The 19,811-nt window shown below is 38.8% G+C and overlaps 1 protein-coding gene across 3 annotated transcripts in view; it reads left to right on the forward strand.

The window, feature by feature from the left end:
• The window catches only part of NCAM2 (neural cell adhesion molecule 2), a 238,480-nt gene that overhangs the window by 16,705 nt on the left and 201,964 nt on the right, over nucleotides 1-19,811 (forward strand). The gene's annotated exons all lie outside the window — the stretch shown is intronic.

Below are 19,811 nucleotides of genomic sequence, written 5' to 3' on the forward strand. Positions count from 1 at the left end.
ATGTTGGGTCCCTATCTTATCAAATCTGTATCTAAATAGATAGTGTTTCACATGTACAATAATAAAAAAGTAGGATATGGAGGTGAAATAAGATCAAAAGTTACACTGGGAAAAAAAACAATCCCAACACATATTATTTTTCTGTACCAATTGTACTAATCATCTAATAGTGAAAGTACAATGTAGCTCCAATTAAGCAGACAGCACGGTGAATACAGTACGCTTTTTCATATGCCACTTTGCAATCACTGAAGTACACATTCATAAGATACATTTTTGTATAAAATCCTTTTAATGAAATGTGTATTTTCTGCTTCCTCTGAGCTTTAGAAACTAATTAAAAAAAGGTTTTTATATAGCAAGCAACACAATAGGCTTTCTGTAAATACGGTTAATAAAAGTCTATTGTACCCAAGTGCAGTCGTAAAATAGACATGCATTTTTTTCATTGCACAGTGGGATTGTCAATATTTCTTTGTTCTGATGTTTTGTTGGGTGAAACAAAAAATTATTAAACTCTAGGTACATAGATGGTCTCTGTAGGGAAATTTTAAATTGCACGCTGTTGATGTCCCTCTTTTCATGCACCCAATGTCCTTCTAATGCTCATCTTTTTATTACTATATAGATATTATAAATAACCACACGGCCACCAGATTAAGCAAAGGTCACAGTTTTATTGTGATTTAAATGTATATATACAATATGGAGGGGCAGTGAGCAAGTTTATTTGCAAAACCAAAGAGTGGAAGGTCAAATTGCCATTATACTACTGTTACCAGGATATAACTCTTTACCATTGGTGCTAAATTCTGGCAACAGAGTGACTACTCCCCTTTTAGGCTCAACAAAGACATGTCCACACAAAGCAGGTCAAGGGGTCCTCCACACAAAAGGAACAAGAATCAGATTGTTTAGAAAGGGACAATAACCTCTGGCCAATCAGCGGTAACACCATATGCTTACAAGTCACTGACTGGGATGGTGTTTTGCCCACTGCGCCTCCTCTGTGCAGGGAAGAAAAGTTAGTGCAAATATTAATGTAATCCTTTGATCGATAGCAGGGTGGGAGGGAAGAATACTGTGCAGTAAATTTAAGAGACCTGGCATCCCCTGGGGAAAAAATATATAGGGAAGCTATGGACCCTCACTGTGGATCTTATTGGCTGGGTATGCAGGAAACTTAATCCTAAATGGGTAAGAGCATGACATGACACATACACACATGATTTTATGTGCGTTTGGCTTATGGCCTCTCTTAATAAAATTATTTAACTGGATCCTAACAAACGCCTATCTATGCCCTGTCAGCAGGAGCTGGTTGGGAAATTTTAGCCTATTAGGAACATTTTAAAGGAAAAAAATTCAGGTTGCCCAATAACCCAATCCAGGGTAGCCCACAACCCGCTAGTCCAGTCCAGGATAGCCCACAACCCGCTAGTCCAGTCCAGGATAGCCCACAACCCGCTTGCCCACTAAACACTAATCCGGGGGGCTGCCCCCTAGTCCAGCCAGCTGCTGTCTGTGATAAACTGATACTCTGTCAGGACTTCAATAGACATCCTGTAATGAAAGGAAAAATTATTTTAGCACATGAGTTTGAGAAAGTTTGTGGATGTGTCCATTGTGGAACTGAATGTTGTTGGAGGTGTGGGAATTCCACCAACATTTCTGCCAAAACTTTTAGGAATGTATCAAGAGATGCAGGAGAAAGAAGAACTGCAGATGGTGTCTTATTGTACGTTTACCAAGAATAAAAGCGATATAGTATACTTACAAATTCATGTCCTCTTGCTCCCAATGACAGTAGATCTATTTATTTTGAATAAAAGACTTAAAAAAAAAATCCCGTTCGCCAATTTATTTAATGTGAAATAATATATAAATGAAAAATTATCATAGTCCAAACTTAAAATAAAATCATTGTTTCTTCTTTCTTCATTCTACATCCAAATGGCAAAAAAGTTCCAACTTTTATATCATGCGTTAACATTAGATTAGATGTTACTGACATATAAACTAATATTTTTGCATATAGACACAAGCTTATTAAAAAAAAAAGCAAATTAATAGAAAACAGTGTAAAAATTAAGCTGTAGACATACTCACAATTTATATATAACATAACACTCAGTCAATACCATTTATTTTTATAGCTCCACCAATTCCACAGCGCTATACAGAAAATATTTGTCACTCACCTCAGTCACTGCACCATAGGAGCTTACAGTCTAAATTCCCGAATGCACACAGACTAGGGTTAATGTTGTCAGCAGCCAATTAGCCTACCTGTATGTTTTTGGAGCTTGGGAGGAAAGAGGAGCACCCCGTGGGAAACCCACGCAAACACACGGAGAACATGCAATCTCCAGACAGTGCTGTGAGCCAGAAGTGCTAACCACTGAGCCACCGTGCTGCCCAATAAACTGTACATTACCTGCCCCTATAAGAGGTATGGCATAGCATAAATTTAGCATTTATATTTGTGTCCTTACACAAACTGCATAAAAATAACATGGGGAGAAGAACAGCAACCAACTTAAAAATATATTTTTCCCAATATGCTGTCTGTGTAGTACAAAATAGAAAGATGATTGATGAAAATCACATTAAGAAAATGTGAAACTTGGTCTGGTCATATGACCCGAAACACATGAAGGGGTTAAAGGAAACATTGTTTTTCCATTGTGTTTATTTTCACTGGTGCACTATTGGGAATTTCTGTTTATACAGAAGAAACTTGTATTTACAGTTTCCCCTTAACAAACAAAAAAACTCTGTTGTGCCGTATAATAACACACCAGAGAAATGCTTAATCCAATCCCTTGCAGCAATCAATGAACTTTTATTTTTGCTCGCAGCTCTCAATTCATTCTACAGTACTGTGTACAAGTTAAAAGCATTTACAACGGCTCATCACCTGAATACGAAGTCGACTGCGTGTGTCCAGTAAGTTTATTTGCTGGCTTTATTACAGAGTCAATTAACACAATTTCTGTGCACTGCTACATTGCCGGGGGAGCAGAAGAAGAAATGACTGTAGGTGTATGCATGAGATGAAACCAAGTTGAAGTTGAAGACTTGCTTGGCCCACTTTGTATAGTTGGAGCCAGTGTGAGAATAATCTGGAACTCAGTGGTAAGGCTGTGACTCCAAATACCGTGCAAATATTTGTCCGCTTCTTTATTAACGTGATTTGACCTGATTTTTTTTTTTTTGGTGAACTATTTTAATTTCTGACCATCTAAATTAAATATTATAGGTCTATAGTTTTTCTCTTGCTATAAAAACTATTAATTAAGGAAAGTAAGACAAAAAAATTAGTAAATTTTCTCCTGGACAAAACCATGTTACAATGCAAGAGGTGCAAATCAGTTTATAATTTTGCACATACAATAAATATTGGCTGTTTTTTCATGTAGCACAAAAATACTTGATACCTTTATTTTTACACTGAAATTAAAGTTGATCTATAATATGCCTTACCCAAACTATAAATCTGCCATCACATTTTAAATTTACCTCCCCCTTCAATGCAACATGGTTTTGCCAAAGTTACTCACTTTTTTTTGCTTTACTCTCCTTAATGAATCAGGCCCAATATGGCTATATTCACACTGACTTTTTTGAAAGCCTTAACTAATTTTTTTTTTTTTTTTGCGGAATCCTCGAGTATAGAAAACTATGCATTTTTCAGTCTGAAATGTGTTGTTTTCTAAAGAAAACCGCTGTTTTTATTAAATGGTTTCCACACCTTCCCGGAATAAAGTCCATTCTCTGTCTAATACAGCACTTGGAGATTACCCAGGGAGGGTAAAAGAAACCAGTTATTTTTTAAATGAAAGGATAATTCATACTTGCCAACTTTTAGGACGGGAGATCCTGTTGCCGAGTGCTTGGCGGAGCAGATTGCATCAGTAAGCCCCGCCCCCCCTGCTCAAATGCAGCGTTTCGCGGGAGAATACAGCCAGGAGCGGAGCTAGGATGATTCGATGTGAATAGCGTCATTTGGCCCCACCCACTTCACAAGAGAAGTAGACAGAAGCGGGAGGTAACACAGCTCTCCCAGGAGTCCGGGAGAACTCCTACAAATTCGGGAGTCTTATGGACATTCCTGAAAAGTCGGCAACTATGGGATAATTCCATCCATTTCTTTTAGCAAACACCACTTACAACTAGCACTACAGTAGGAGTTCTATGCCAGTGACCACACAGTTATGAATATCTCACCACTGCCAGCATTCCAACGGCTGCTGGTCACTGATAATGTTCAGGAGGGGAAGTGCACACAGTGATGTGTTAGTTTCTAACACAGACACTAACAGCTCAGATTCGTGACTCTGTCCAATCAGTTCCTGTTTTAACAGCTTTGACAGTACTGCTTGGTTTTGAAATCACCCAGGTTGTCAACAGCATGAGATGCAGCATTACAGTGGTAGCAGGGGTCAGAATCAAGAATGGGTGGAAATATAATTTAAAGAAATTAAAATCCAGTAGTGAATGGACCATGGACGATTTCTAAAGGGATCTTGCTGTCTTATAAGGTAGTGATTGTGGCTTCAGCCTAATCTGGGTTTAAGATGGTATTGTAGGATGAAACCTTTGAATAAATCGTTAGTTGGAAAACATGTTGTTTGCTATGCAAGAATACATTTTACAACTAATATTACAATAATAAAATCTAAGTTTTCTATTTTTTGTACTATAGTATATGTGAGCAGCCCAAATATCCTCTTTGAACACTGTATTTTTAAATCCTTACATTTGTGAGACAATTACTTTAAATCATTATATTTGACAGGTGATGAAGTGTTATGAACAATTTACAGCAAATACTAAAGTGCTGTGATCTTCATTTAGAAGGTAATGCAGGTTTACTGGTTGTTCTATGTTGATTCCATGACGCAAAGGTATTAAGATGCTAGCGCGGTAACATAAATTGGCAGAGCGTTCTTAAAACAGCATTTTATAGGCCTTCTGGACTTGCCCTTGTATCCTGTCTCATGGTAGGTATGGCCCTTTTTGTGTCTACATACAGTGGGTTTAGGTAATCTGTGTCTCTCCGACTCCTGTGACCAACTGCCAGGTTATACTGAAATGTCAATTTACAGCAGGTGGAAAGACATAGCTTGCCCACTGTCTCTGCTACATTACAGTAAGTTTAGGGGGATAGGAGTAACTAAAACTTTAGGGGCCCCATAACTACATTTTGGTGGGGCCTCCAAGGTTTGTAGAGAGGGATACCTCTGCCCTCTACTCCACTCATTTACCTTAATGGCTGTCCGCCTGCTTGTCAGGATGAGAGCATAAATCTTATATGGTGTAATAGTATATTAAATGTCAGGGCCCAAATAAAATATTGCATTATTACCTGATTTTCAACTCAGATAAATGTTTGACCAATGTTTTAAAACATTTGGTCAATTAGCCCAGTAGGAGGTAATTAGGTTGAGCAAACCATTTTGTGAGGAGACCTGCTTATGATATGCAGATCACGACATCCATTGTTTTTGATCATGTATTCCACTTCCTAATTGACTTCCTTTCAATAGGTAGTGTAAACACAAAGAATGAATAGATGTCAATGAGAGAGCCATGTGCCTAGGTGAGAATCTTGTAGACAAAGGCCACATTTGAATGCCTATACAAGTATATAGAAATATGGGCTTCAAAGGCAAATGTCTTCATAGTTCATATTTTAGGAAATCTGGGTGGTAATCCATACTGAGGAGCAGAAATCACACCAGGGTTGTGAATGACAGGTACTGGCTTATCCGGGAACAGCTATAATTACATATCTTTGGAAAAGGTATGTCTCATTATCATAATTCCATCATGTTTAGTATTTAAATTTGTGGGAGGATATGACCGGTTTATTGAAGGAGAGTTATGTCTCTGGGATATATCTGTGAAGAATTACCCAAAGGTCAAAACTTTGGGAATATTTGTGAGAAAACTATAGTGAAACCGAGGGGACATCCCTGCTCCCCAATTAGCATTAGCACGTACCTGTGAAGAACGTCCAATTTCATTCTGCTTAAAAAACCTGTGTTGGCAAAAGTCAAGTTGTCCATTTCTTGGGGATCAATATAATTAAAGGACTGTCCATCTTATCTGCCTATCCCCAGGCATACAGATTATGATAAGTAAGTTATGCTCTGTACTTTCATCCCATTTGTTTTTATAACTGTTTGCGATTTTTTACTTGTATGTCAAATCTTTATCTAACTGTTTTTTTATTCTCTGTACGCATTGTATTTTTTGTATATTAAATCTAACAATTTAATAGTTCTGTCCTTATTGCTCTAAAACAAATTAATTGCCTGTTTAGAAGAGACAGATTGCTTGGCTGGATTAACTCTTTAGAAACCAGTGTGTGAAGGGTTAACAGTTTAGCTACCAGAGCACCGAGTGTGCGCAATTGGGTGATTAGGTCATAGCCTTGCTACGAGCCTTATTCGTAGCTGGTGGCAGTTACTGAGAGGTGTGAAGCGTACGTTTGTGTTGGGAAGGGACCAGCGAAATCTGTAGCCTTAGAAGAAGAGGTGAGTGTGAGATTTGGGCTTGAGTCCTGTGTGTTCCCTTACAGTAAGCTTCCAAGTCACAAGTGTACAGAGGGCAGTTTGTGACCGATAGAGGGGTTCAGGAGCGGTTTCCTGACAAAATAGAGGTGATATATTGTATGACTGTTGGAATATATGATAAGATATCTAATCAGTAAGTAGCTAGAGGGGCTTATCCCTAACACTGCTCTACTTTTACTGCGCGCCATTCTGCACTTCCTGCACAGAATTCTGTGTCTTCAAATCCCTTACAGTGTTGGTGGTCACACAGCACATTAGGCTTCTGCTGACTGAGAACACTACAGGGGAGAAGGGCCCCGCAGCAGCTGCTAGCCAGGGCGTTTCATACCTATTTCTGAGTATATGTTCAAATTCAGAGCAACAGTTTACTGGAAATTCTTATCAAGTGTGTCCACTGCTTAGGAATTATAACTTATTTATCAGATCCTTCCAAATCTCTGTTTATCAAATATTGAAAATGAAAGCCCTTTTTCCAAGCCTTTTAATGGCACTGAGTTTGAAATTCTCAGCATGCCATCATCTTCCCAGCAAATAAATCACAGACACAATCAAGCACATAAGGGGCAGTGCAATCACAGCTAATAATAAATACTTCAAAACAGGCCTTAATCTGTAAAAAGGCACATTTAAATATTTAGCAGTCGCTGAAACAATTGCAGCTGGAGCGAAGAATAAATATTTTCTAGTGCCTTATCCATTATGTAATTCTTCATTAGCGCAAGTTAGTACAACATGAATCATTGTTATATTGAGTTTAGTGCTGTCTGCTTGATATGCACGGCCCTCGGTAGAAGATGGAGAATGCCTATAATGACTTAATAATGATGTGAAACATCATGAATATTCTCTTTCTTTGCTGGCAAATTTTTAAAAAATGCAAATATCCAACTAAGTAAATATGTAGATTGAAAAGTGTCGTTACAAAAAGAGATAGCAGCAGAAAAGTTTAAATTGAATTGCTGTAGAACATGTTTTATTAACGCTAATGCTATCGTCATCATCAACATTTATTTATATAGCGCCAGCAAATTCTGTAGCGCTTTACAATTGGGAACAAACATTTATAAGACACTGGGTAATACATAGAGACAGAGAGGTAAGAGAACCCTGCTCGCAAGCTTACAATCTGTGGGACAATGGGAGCTTGAAACACAAGGGCATGTGCTACATCATATTGCACAATGGACCAGCTAGAATGCAAAGGTATTGAGTGGGCTGTGTGTGTAGCAATGTTGGTCAGAGGGTTGTTGTCTTGTGTTAGCTGTGTAGAGGGTGGCAATAGGGCAGATTAAGATGGTGGTTGAGGAATATCATAAGCTTGTCTGAAGAGGTGGGTTTTCAGTAAACGCTTGAAGGTTTAAAGACTAGAGGAAAGTCTAACTGTGCAAGGGAGGGAATTCCACAAAGTGGGTGAGGCCAAAAAAAGTCCTGTAACCGAGAATGGGAGGATGTGATCAGAGTGGAAGAGAGACGCAGATCTTGTGCTGAACGGAGGCGTCGAGTAGGGAGATATTTTGAGAAAAGATGTATGTCGGTGCAATTTTATTGGTGGCCTTGTATGTTAGTAGAATAATTTTATATTGGATTAGTTGAAAAACAAGCAACCAATGAAAAGATTGACAGAGAAGCTCAGCAGAGGAAGAACAGTTTGCAAGGAAAATCAATCTAGCCACTGCATGCAAAATAGATTGTAGGGCTGCAAGTCTGACTTTGGGAAGACCAGTAAGGAGGGAATTGCAATAGTCGATGCGGGAGATGATTATTATATGAATTAAGGTTTTTACAGTGTCATGTGTGAGATATGTGCGTATTCTTGAAATGTTCTTTAGATGTATGTAACATGATTTAGATATAGAGTTGATGTGGGGAATAAATGATAGTTGTGAGTCAAGGATTACACCTAGGCAGCGAGCTTGCGGGGTGGGATTTATGGACCTGTTATCAACAGAAATTGAAATGTCAGGCAGGAAGCTTCTGTTTTTGGGTGAGAATATTATTAATTTAGTTTTTGAAAGATTGAGTTTGAGTTGGCGAGAAGACAATCAAGATGAAATGGCAGAAAGACAGTCAGTAACGCGAGACACCACAGATGGTGAAAGATCAAGAGAGGATAGATAGATTTGTGTATCATCCGCATTGGGATGATACTGAAATCCAAAGGAGCTTATTAGTTTTCCAAGAGAAGTGGTGTAGATAGAGAATAGCAGAGGACCTTGTACTGAGCCTTGTGGTACTCCAACTGATAAAGGAAGCGGAGCAGAGGTGGATCCAGAGAAATTAACACTGAAAGAGCGATTAGATAGGTAGGATGAGAACCAGGATAGGACAGTGCCTTCAGGGATTGCAGTGTTTGTATGAGGAGAGAGTGGTCAACAGTGTCAAATGCAGCCGAGAGATCCAGGAGAATTAGAAGAGAGTAATGTTTTTTTCTTTTTGCTGTGATCAAATCATTGACAACCTTGGTCAGCGCAGTCTCTGTGGAGTGTTGAGAGCGAAAGCCTGACTGAAGAGGATCCAATAGGTTGTTTGCTGTAAGAAAGTGTGTGAGGCGACTGTAGGCAATTCTCTTGAGAAGCTTGGAGGGGCATGGGAGCTGAGAGATGGGGCGGTAATTTGCGAGAGAGTTTGGGTCAGAATTTTGTTTTTTAAAACGGGAGTAATCACTGCATGCTTGAATAGTGATGGAAAAATACCAGTAGAGAGAGGTAGATTACAGATTTTAGTTAGAGGGTGAATGAGCTATGTATATATATATATATATATATATATATATATATATATGATTATTCCACTGTTTGTGGGCTTGGATTCTAAGGCAAAAAAAGATTTCGAAATTCAAAACTACGGATGCTGGTTAGATCACATGGCATTACAGGCACGTATTTGGAGCACATATATGACCGCCGTCAGAGGAAACAACATTTTAACCTTACACGTCATGTTAGGTACACTCTGTTAGAGAGTATATCTAACCAGCTAAATAAAAAATAACTAGGACTAATTGACAAAAAACACTTATTATTAATATGTAGGTCATGGTTCTAGCATAACTCTGTACATCAGCCTGGTATTTGTTGGCAATATACAATTAAAAAGTAGAAGTAATAAGTTGGAATTTTTCCTTAATCTTTCTGCCTCAGTTTGATAGGAGCCTCAGATCACTTCTATGCTAAGTCACATATACATACCTGATGATGTAGTGGGCACTCTTGTAGAACACATCAGTGGGTCACTCTATCTCCTTGGCCTGGGAGCTGGGGCTTTCAGATGTGCAGGTTGTGTTAACTACCAGTTCATGTTAACTGGTTAACATTTTGTTCTTCCACTGGACAATTATACAAATTTAACAATAGGATAACATGTGAAAGCCCATATATTAATTATGTCACGAAATGTCCGTGCAATAAATTATATGTACTGTACGTAAATCCTTACAATGGTTAAAGATTTGTGAGGCATAGATCTTCTGTTAAGAAAGCTCCTGGGGCTGTAACAAATACCTATTATACATTATTAAGTGTGGCTAGGCATTTGGTTTAAGAGAAGCACTATATCTCACAACTGAAGTTTATGCCGATAGATCATATCTCCCCCTTATAGAAGAGGGGCTAATCGAGATAGATTCTTTATCGACTTAAATTGAGGTAGATGAACAGTTTGGGGGGCATGACCTCACAAGATTTTAAATTGTCTTGCTTCCTTTAAGAAAGATATAGTCTGTTATTAGGTGTTTGCCCAATATTTATGATAAAACTATGTGTCTGATATCTGCTTATCTTTTTGTGTATCTTTTTGTGTAGCCAGTATTTTTATAGTGACCGTCTGTATATCATGTATGCTGATTTATGTTAATAGCTTATTTTATTTTACTTTATTTTATTTCTTCTTACTAAGTTTTCTATGATATAATATTGCTACTACTTTCTGGGATAGGATTTCAACCTTGCTTTTAGTGTGGGTGTTTTTATTACTCCTGTTTTTATTTAAATCTATTATTACAATTTAATCTCCATCCCTCCTATTTTTACTTTGATCTAATGTTTTTATGATATTGTTTTGTGATTATTCCTTTTCTTCTTTAGCAGTTTTGCAGATCTTTGCTTTGCTTTGGTAGACGGCTTTTCTCTTACTTATTTCCTGCTTGCATTCTACTAGCTTATACTGGCATCATGGAGGGCCTTCCGTAGACAGGTCAACATGCGTGTTGATGCACCACTAGACCTTACGCCAAATGTTTAGCATCTTTTACATACTACTGCTGGTCCGGGTAGTAAACTACTCTTGAAAAAGATCTGTATATCTTGATCAAAACAACAGTGTTGACTTGTTTGGCTGCTTTGTCTGTGATAGATTGAAATAAAGAGTTGTCTCTTCTACCCTGTGTATGTGTAGAAGAAGGCGATATGGCATACCACCATATTCCTGCCCAATTCAACCACTGTGTATGTATATATAGCATATATATGTCAATTTAGATATCAACATATTTTATGATTATACATGTATAGATATTTGTTTGTGATCAATTTATTTATTATTTACTATAAATCTCAATTATGAGAATACTGATAATTGACCATGGAAATGTGTAAGGTCCTCGTCTTTTCCTACGCTCATATGTCTTCCAATTGTTCATTTTAATTCATAAATCTGTAAACCCCTTGGATTTATAGAACACAAATTGTTCAATCTGATGTTTTTAAAAAATTGGACCATGGAGAAAGGCGAATTGCTTGTTTTCTGTTACACTGCATGTTTCTGGCCAGTTAGCAGCTATTTGTCACGCACTGATACTAGCTGGTATTGACATAGCCGTGCGAGGAGTCTAACGCACCGCCGGTGTTCACCAGGGGCCACCACAACGGAGTTTGGGCTTCCCTGCACGGGGTGTGTAGGTTGCGGTTCTCCAAGACGTCCACCAGCGTAGGAACAGAGAGGTAGAAGTGTAGTCAATGAAACCGAGTCAGGAACAGGCCAAAATCAGGAAACCAGGACAGAAGGCAAGGTACCAAGGGAGAATCCGAAAGGAAGATCAGAGGAAGCCGGGTCAGTAATAATAACAGAAGCCAAATACAAGACAAGCGCTGGAGCAAGGTGACACAGATCTCTGACACCCTAGTGGTGCCAGAGGCTTCCATAAATCTCCCCTGAGCTCCTCTGATAGGAGGCATAGTTGCGGCAGTCAGGGACGCTGACTGCCGAGCGGAAGTGCTAAAGCGTCCCGTTGCCTAGCAACAGGACGCACTGGGATCTGCGCATACGCGTGCGGTGACCCGGAAGTTGGTAAGCAACGAGATGCGCCTGTCGGCAGGACAGGCAACCGCCTCTTGTACCAGAGTCAGTGCGGAGGCGGCATCTGACACTATTATTTTCCAGTGGATATTTGCAAAAATATACTCCAGATCCAGCATTATGTCTGTTTAGGTTCAATATTTAGGAGGTTATTAAGCTCTTTACTTGCAGTGAGTGATGGGATCTCCTCTGGAAATGTATGGATATTAATCTTTCATTTAAGTACTTTTGACTGAGATAAGTCCAAAAAGAGTAGAGTACATTTTCTGAAGGACACCGACCCATACCTCTGACCTACAGTGCTTCTTTCATGTTAGTGTTTGTGTCTCTGTCAACTTATTACAGATTTAAATAGACCTAAAAATCTAAAAATACCAGATATATTTGGAACAAATTATGGAGAGGAAGAAAGGCACCACTGCACGGGGTCTGCAACCCCGTAAAATCAACAATATATAACAAGACAAATTGCAGTGGAGTATTAGATCCTCTATAAGAAACTGGAAATGCAATGTGATTGATATAAAACAATTTATTAAAACATTATTGTCAATAATTAGATTTGAGAGTTTAAAATATGGATAATTCTCAGATTGCATACAAAACCAACAGAACCCTATCTTTAGGGAGTATCGATAATAGGTGCACCTATATTGAAGTTTGAATATTATCTCCACATTAAGCGGTATCTGTTTCCATTTAGAACATGTTACTGGAAGCTTACTGTATGTAGTATACTATGTAGCAAATTTACATCAATATCCAGAATACGGAGAGTCTCCAAACAATCGATGTATATTTAATTACAATAATGAAGATAATCCAGATGGATAAATGCCGTCGGTTATATAGTCACAGTTGGATTATGACCCACTTAGACCGACTAATCGGAATAAAGTCCGTCTATGATGGTGAATCAAATTAACATTCACAGTGGCTTCCTTCATATGAAAACATATACGTTCATGTGGGTGATGTATAGCCCGTATAAGGGCACTTGCTTACCCAAACGTGAAGGTCTCAGCCGGCACACTCGCTCCTGCCAGTGTTGCAAATGAATTGAATTAAAGATCTGGAGGTTTACCCTCTCAATAAGAAGATCTTTAATTCAATTCATTTGCAACACTGGCCGTTTTGACTATACGGAAATTACCAACCCTATAAGCCTGAAGGGAACCAAGTTTCCATGACCCGTTTTGGAGGAAATTTAATACTGGCACTCTGACTACACACGCGGGAGTTAGAGGAATCCGGAGCGAGTGTGCTGGCTGAGACCTTCACGTTTGGGTAAGCAAGTGCCCTTATACGGGCTATACATCACCCACACGAACGTATATGTTTTCATATGAAGGAGGCCACTGTGAATGTTAATTTAATTCACCATCATAGACGGACTTTATTCCGATTAGTCGGTCTAAGTGGGTCATTATCCAACTGTGACTATATAACCGACGGCATTTATCCATCTGGTTTATCTTCATTATTGTAATTAAATATACATCGATTGTTTGGAGACTCTCCGTATTCTGGATATTGATCTAAATTTGCTACATAGTATACTACATACAGTAAGCTTCCAGTAACATGTTCTAAATAGAAACAGATACCGCTTAATGTGGAGATAATATTCAAACTTCAATATAGGTGCACCTATTATCGATACTCCCTAAAGATAGGGTTCTGTTGGTTTTGTATGCAATCTGAGAATTATCCATATTTTAAACTCTCAAATCTAATTATTGACAATAATGTTTTAGTAAATTGTTTTATATCAATCACATTGCATTTCTAGTTTCTTATAGAGGATATAATACTCCACTGCAATTTGTCTTGTTAAATAGACCTAAACCCTATATGGCACATCTCTTTGTAACTTTGCAAAACAACATGCAGATAAGCTTTTATTTGAATGGTGTACATGAAATAAAAATCTCGTTCAACTATGGAACAATGTGTATGCACTCAGGACCGGCAGTGTCCAAAGATCTCTATGGAGTGTGCAGAGTCACAAGCTTTTCAGCCGATTGTTATAAAAGATGAAGAGCACAGATCTGAAGGTGAATCATGTAAAACATGTTTAGTGTGTACACATGAATCAACGTGCCTTTTTTTTCCAGTCGTTGGTAAAATCATTAACTATATATCGCATATGTCGAAGTTTTCTGTAGTGTGTACCCGGGCAAACTCTAGCAAGCACTATACTTACTACTAGAAATGGGCGGGCTCGGTTCCCCGAGAACCGAACATACCCGAACTTTGCCTATCCGAGTACCGAGCCGAGCCGAGCAGGCTCGGTACTCTCCCGCGCGCTCGGATTCCAAATCGAGGCCAAACGTCATTGTGACGTCATTGGATCTCGGGGCTCGGTTCTCGCGATATCTGAAAAATATAAATACCTGCCTCCACAGCAATCCATCGCCATTTGACAGAGGGAGAGAGCAGGGTGTAGTCACAGGCTGATTAGAGCAGGGACAGAGAATACAATTCTGATAACAATTCTGATTACAATTCTGATTACAATTCTGATAACAATTGATAGAGTAGAGAGGAGGATAGAGGAGTCTTTTTTTTCAATATTTGGCACTACAAGTGCTCTGGGGTGTCCCCCATTCTTTTGCATTAATATTACTGGCTGTCAAAAGTCCTGTTTGTCAGCAATCAGAAAAATAACTTGTAGCACTCCCAAGTGCTTTTGGGGTGTCCCCCATTATTTTGCATTAATATTTCTGGCTGTCAAAAGTACTATTTTTCAGCAGTCTAAAAAAATAATATTTAGCACTCCAAGTGCTTTTGGTGTGTCCCCCATTCTTTTGCATTAATATTTCTGGCTGTCAAAAGTCCTATTTGTCAGCAGTCTCAAAAAATAATATTTAGCACTCCCAAGTGCTTTTGGGTTGTCCCCCATTCTTTTGCAATAGTATTTCTGGCTGTCAAAAGTCATATTTGTCAGCAGTGTCTAAAATAATTTGTAGCACTGCAAGTGCTTTGGGCTCAGAATGGATTCAAAGCAGTCCACATATGAGCAGAATGAGCAACCAGGGTCTGTCACAGATACCAAATTGCCTTTCTCAATTTCTATTTATATTCTAGATTATATAACGGCTGAATAGTTTTCTATTTTACTCCTAGTGGAGAGGGGATCTGATGCAGACAGATACCAAACTGCCTTTGTCCATTTCTTTGTATATTCTAGTTCTACAGTCTATGCAGGCTGCTTTTTTTCTATTTTACTACAAGTGGATAGGGGAAGGGGGCTGATGCAGACAGATACCAAACTGCCTTTGTCCATTTCTTTGTATATTCGAATTTCTAGTTCTGCAGTCTATGCAGGCTGCTTTTGTTCTATTTTACTACAAGTGGATGGGGGGGCTGATGCAGACAGATACCAAACTGCCTTTGTCCATTTCATTTTATATTCTAATTCTTCAGTCTATCCAGGCTGCTTTTTTTCTATTCAACTACAAGTGAAGGGCGGAGGGGGGGGGGGGGCTATAGAGACAGAATCCAAACTGATTTTGTCCATTTCTTTAGATATTTATCTAGAAGTGTAGGGTGTAACATACACCCAAAGACGATGGCTGCATTGCCAATAGGTTAAGATGGAGAGGAAGACAATCAGGTTTGTGTGCAGAATTAAGGACGGCCTACCAGGGATTAAACTGTTTTCTTCCTAATTTATTAGCTTTAGAATTACCTTACTTATCCAAGAAACAGGTGGAGCACTAAATTTGGTTACTTTATGCCCAAAAACATTGATTTTCCAACAAAATAGCAAACCAAAACCAAAACACGCAATGCCGGTTTGGCAAAACCAAAACCAAGACACGAAGGTAATCCAGATCCAAAACCAAAAACAAAACCAAAACACGGGAGTCAGTGACCATCTCTACTTACTACACTCTCAGTTGTTTATATTTTGCCTGTTTTTTCTCTAAACCAATTTTTTCCCAAACCCAGTCCTCAGGTACCTCTAAAAGTGCAGGTTTTCCAGGTCATCAGTTATATAAATGCAACCCCTGTGGATCTTTCAAAATGTATCAGTCAGTAATAAATACACCTGTGCTCCAGCAAGGAGATATGGAAAAGATGCACTGTTAGGGGTACCTGAGGACTGGGTTTGGGAAAAACTGCTCTTAACAGTACAAGGGGCTAAAACCATCCAAGAGGATTGTGCACAGGGATTTACCCAGAGTATAAATACCAGATAAGCCTTCTTTTATATTAATTTGGTATGCATACACTTTACATGTGCACTAACTGCACTTTATTGAACATTCTACACAGATACCTTTCCACTTCTCTCTCCAGACTTACCACTCCTGATGAAACAACAGGCGCAAAATGGATGGCAGCCACCTGATTATTTTCAAGAGAGTGTTTTGAGCTTGCGTCATCAGAACGGGTTTGGGCATCTAAAAGACACCTAACAAGCTCTATGCAAATTAGACACAAAGTAGAATCTGCTTACTATCTTTAAAGGGCAAATCTGCAGTATCCAAGGACTATTTTCAGATACCTGCCACCAATCCTGATTTTCAAGAGATAATCTGGATTTCTGGTGCCCTAAGGGTGATGTGATGATCTGACGGAAAGGGGTGTCATCTTGTGTAAAATTAGTGTGAATTTGAATAATCAGCTTATTCTATCTAGAATTTCAAGCTGTAAATGTTTACAGGTATGTTTTCAAGAAGGCAGGGGTGATCATGCAGGGTTGATACCCGTTTATAAAAATGCTCAAAGCATATTGAAAGTCAGATTTTATAGTTTATCATTATTATTTATGAAGACACGTCTTTCTATTTCTTATCAGAAATTCACCCCTGGCAGTAACCAGTCGGCAATTAGCTTTGATCAGTCCTGCACAAGATGGGCATTAAAAACACATGCTTCTTGCTAATAATTATGTGCTTGTTAATAACCTACAATCCTTTAAGGATATGTCAAGAAAGTACATTATTCTTAATAGAAGATAGCATATTTGTTAAGGGACTAATATATATATTTCTTCTCCTTTCTTTGTTTGCCAATTACTTTTTGGTTTGGTTAGTGTGCATTAGCTAATGATTTATATAGTACTAGTAGAGTGACTCTAGTCATTTATTGACAAATAGAATAACTGCTACAGATATTATAATATGTGTGCATTCTGTATAAATGGCCATCAATAGGGCTGTTCCTCTAAACAAGGCAAGGTAGGAGCCTTGTCTAGGAGGTACAGTCCTATGAATTCTCACCGCCTTTGCTGAACATAGAGCCAAGTCATGCATTAGGCAACCTAGGCTTCTGCTTAGGGACTATTGGTGTTTTTATGTGTTTTTTCCAAGAAATGGAGGGGGGGAGGGCAGGGGAGTCCTGGCAAATATTAGCCTGGGGAGCAAGACTTGACTTAGCAGCATATTTTAAAGGGAAAAAAATGCAGGTGGCTCAGTGACACAGTCCAAGGTAGCTCACTATGGGACCAGCCCGGGGGGAAGATGCCCCCCTGCCCCCCAGCCCAGCCTGCCCCTGGGGGAGGGGGCTCAAACCAGTGTATTTCCTAGGGCCTCATAAGGTCTTTAACAGGTTCGGACACAACTCTACTTAGTTCTTTACTGCAATTACTGTAGCATAGTGACTTACAGCAGGAGTAGAGTAGGAGCAATGAGAGAGAAGGAATATTCATACTCCACTTGCTATGTCACTCGCTGTGCTCCTAATGCAGTGAGTGGCAGGCGCCTGTAGTGTCAGAGGTGGATAACCATTACATGAGTCATCTTGGGTGTCAGAGGGCGGTGACATAGCCCCGGTCATTGACGGATGTTCTGCATCTAGAAAGTTTTATTAAAGTTATTTCTACAGGCTTCATGGTTAATGCAGTTCATGACAGAATGACAAACATCGCTTATTTTATAACTTATTGCTTACTATGTGCTCTGCTACACAAGAAATGTTCAATCACTTTGTAGGGTGATAATCCTCAATTACTCATTGCCGAAATTTAATCACCTTGCATGAACTTCAGGCAATTAATCTCCTCCATGAAGTTTAATGGGATGAGCGGTTAATTGCTCATTCAGGAGTTTTAGACAATACTCGGCAGGGAATGTTCATGAAATAGATAACACAGGAAAATTGCTTTTTATCTTTTCTGCAGTTAATCACGTAAAGTTATGTAAACTCACATTGTGTTTTCATAAGGACATGTATATGTAGCTCTCCATAGCCTTAGCTCTCACCATAGCCTTAGCATGGAGAGACATAATGTAGTTGGGCAGAAGTCAACCATTTCCCTTTGATGAATGGAGCTTTATAGAGCCCATAAGCATCAAAATAAATAATAATAATAATTAAAAAAGTTTGCCTGAGGTTTACAGATAATGAGACACACAGGACCTCCCACGTTTCCACTATAGGATGTTTTATATAGTGCCTTGTGCATAATATGAGCAGAGTTCTGCCTGCACTACAGCTCCTCTGCCTCACGAGGAGCTGTAAGAGAAAACCTCATGCTTGAATCTGGGTCCACATTAGGCATTTGCGTATATCACACCAAGATATCTCATGTTCTCTCCCAAGTCTCTGTACTTTGCAGTATATACATAATGCACAAGGCAATGTTTTCAAAATTCTATAGCTAAAACATGACATGCCCTCTTTAAGTTAAAGTGTAAACAATAAACAGTTTAAACAATAAAATTTGTAGAGTGCCAGATTTTTAAAATCCAATCTTCAGACAAAAGTGGGTGGGGCTAAGATTGCAAAAATGGGAAGGGCTTCAAAGGCTTCTATCTGCTCAGATGAACTTAAAAGTAAGAGGAGAGGCTTCACAGGCTTCTATTTGCACCGATGAACTTACAAGAAAGAGGAAGGGTTGCACAGGCTTCTATTTGCACAGATGAACTTAGCATTGTTCTTGCTTCCTGGGCCTTCTTTAGGCTGGGTGCACACTACAGTGTTTTCAGCCAATTATCGGGCCAATCACCCAAAAAACGAGCATTCAGTCCGATATTGCATTACTGTGTAAACTTAGACGATGAACGATAGTCTTTCTAAAGCACTGAACATCGTTCGTTTTGATTGTTCAGCAGAACTATAATTCTCGTTCAGCTATGGAACGACATCCTTCAAATCCTGCAGTGCGTATGCACTCACGATCAGGATCTCCATAGAGTTTACAGAGACATGGGGATGTATTTACTAAACTGCAGGTTTGAAAAAGTGGAGATGTTGCCAATAGCAACCAATCAGATTCTAGCTGTCATTATGTAGCATGCACTAAATAAATGAAAGCTAGAATCTGATTGGTTGCTATAGGCAACATCTCCACTTTTTCAAACCAGCAGGTTAGTAAATATACCCCTTGATCCTTTAAGTCAACGGTTATGACAGTTGAGCAGAAACCTGAGGATAAATCTTTTAAAACATTATTGGGACCTCTTTTTTTCAGTTGTTAGTAAAATCGTTGTAGATAACACATTGGTCGGAAAAATCTGTAGTGTGTACCCAGCCTTACTCTAGACACAGATTTCTTTTCAGACAGTCTCGCCTGACATACAACCAGGTCATAATTACTGTGTAATTAAGACTTTTCTAATCATATGAGTTGCCCTTTTTTTTTCTCCAATGTAGCAAAATTTTATTGTAGACCAGAGAAGCACAATTCTTGGAGTGTCAAATTGTAATAAGCTACCAGTCGTTCAAATTATCTACAGTATTTACAAATCCACTCAGAGAAGTTATACAATTTATAGAGGATTAATTTGTGCACATGTACACACTGAGCAGGAAGTCATCTTAATTGAGTCAAGGTTTGATTGTTAGAATCCACCTTCCTCCGGACAGTAATAGAAAACTCATGTCTTAGCATAATACAGTCTACAGAATAATAATAACCCTCCAGAAAATAATATAATGACATAATTTAATCATGAGATCATAATGTTGCAATAAAATAGT

Source organism: Mixophyes fleayi, chromosome 2, assembly GCF_038048845.1.
Source record: "Mixophyes fleayi isolate aMixFle1 chromosome 2, aMixFle1.hap1, whole genome shotgun sequence".
Taxonomy (NCBI): Eukaryota; Metazoa; Chordata; class Amphibia; order Anura; family Limnodynastidae; genus Mixophyes; species Mixophyes fleayi.